Raw genomic sequence first — 1,742 nt, 5'->3', positions numbered from 1 at the left:
CAGGCTGCTCAATTGCTCCAGGTTGCTGTATGGAAGGGCAAAGGTCTGTATGGTGGTCAGCAGAGGAGCACAAACCACAAACCCTTGCAACAGGTACAGATTTCTGACTCAAGGCCAGCTGGGTTACCAAGTTAACCAATGCATCCAGTTTTCCTTCAAGCTTCTTAGTTTCAGATGATGCAGATGGGTTTGTAGCTACCTCATGCACTCCTCTAATGACTATGGCATCATTTCTGGCGCTAAACTGCTGGGAGTTGGAAGCCATCTTCTCAATTAAATTTCTGGCTTCAGCAGGAGTCATGTCTCCAAGGGCTCCACCACTGGCAGCATCTATCATACTTCTCTCCATATTACTGAGTCCTTCATAAAAATATTGGAGAAGAAGTTGTTCTGAAATCTGATGGTGGGGACAACTGGCACATAGTTTCTTAAATCTCTCCCAGTACTCATACAGGCTCTCTCCACTGAGTTGTCTAATACCTGAGATATCCTTCCTGATGGCTGTGGTCCTGGAAGCAGGGAAATTTTTTTCTAAGAATACTCTCTTAAGGTCATCCCAGCTCGTGATGGACCTTGGAGCAAGGTAATACAGCCAGTCCTTTGCCACTCCCTCTAATGAATGAGGAAAAGCCTTCAAAAATATGTGATCCTCTTGGACATCTGGGGGTTTCATGGTTGAGCAGACAATGTGAAATTCTTTCAAATGTTTGTGCGGGTCTTCACCTGCAAGGCCATGAAACTTTGGAAGCAAATGAATCAGTCCAGTTTTAAGAACATATGGGACATCCTCATCAGGGTATTGGATGCACAAGCTTTCGTAGGTGAAATCAGGTGCAGCCATTTCCCTTAGAGTCCTCTCACGGGGTGGAGGTTGTGCCATGTTCTTAGAATGTGCAAAATCAGAATGCTCAGAATCAGAAATCTCAGAATCAGAATGCTCAAAATTATAATGCTCAAGATCAGGATGTTCAAAATCACCAATAACAGAATGCACAGATTCACCAGTAATGGAATGCTCAGAATGATCAAAAGGTATAAAATGATGCCTAACTAATCTATGAAATGTCCTATCTATCTCAGGATCAAAGGGTTGTAAGACAGATGGAATACCTTTAGTCATACACTACATTCAGCATGCACACAACTAGTTGCCTTATCATGTAAATAAAGGTGTAGGTTTGAACTACAGCTACCCTCAAATGATATCCAAATGACTTGAAATTTTGTGAGCAACCTTATAAAATGATGAGAAGATATCACAAAAAATTTCAGACACAAATTCAAAGTCTAACTATGAAAGCTAAAAATGGTAAGTTAAGAAAAATAAGTGAATAAAACTTGAAAAATAAAAAACTTTTGACAGAATCGCTTTTGTAACAGTAACGATTGGGGGGGGGTTTGTTTGTTTTGTGATTAAAGAGCAGAACAAGTAAATTGGAATACGAAATTACTAATATTAAAAACGGGTTGTTTCCTTTGATTCAGAAGCCATTCTCTTCTCCTGGGTTATGGAGAATTCGTCCCTAACAGTCAACCACTTAATCCAACCCTATTTCAATTTACTAAGCGAAAATCAACTTAGGGTTGTCAATACGTGATTAGGTACCACATACACCAGTTAGCCCTTCGTCCATTAAGCATGAACGCAAGTTAGGCTCAGAGGCAATTAATCGAACACGAAGCGTGCACTGATTAATATTCACGAATTTGGGATAACTGGTGAAGGGAAAACTGCCAGGGAA

The 1,742-nt window shown here is 40.5% G+C and overlaps 1 non-coding gene across 1 annotated transcript; it reads left to right on the top strand.

Moving 5' to 3' along the window:
• The first annotated feature begins 395 nt into the window (after positions 1-395).
• On the top strand, positions 396-502 carry LOC113001267 (small nucleolar RNA R71). Its single transcript, XR_003266586.1, has one exon. It is a non-coding gene; the product is annotated as a small nucleolar RNA R71 (small nucleolar RNA).
• The last annotated feature ends 1,240 nt before the right edge of the window (positions 503-1,742 follow it).

The sequence above is a fragment of the Glycine max genome, chromosome 3 (genome assembly GCF_000004515.6).
Source record: "Glycine max cultivar Williams 82 chromosome 3, Glycine_max_v4.0, whole genome shotgun sequence".
Classification (NCBI taxonomy): Eukaryota; Viridiplantae; Streptophyta; class Magnoliopsida; order Fabales; family Fabaceae; genus Glycine; species Glycine max.
The sequence above is the reverse complement of the archived record's forward strand: the minus strand, read 5'-3'. Positions and strand labels throughout refer to the sequence as shown.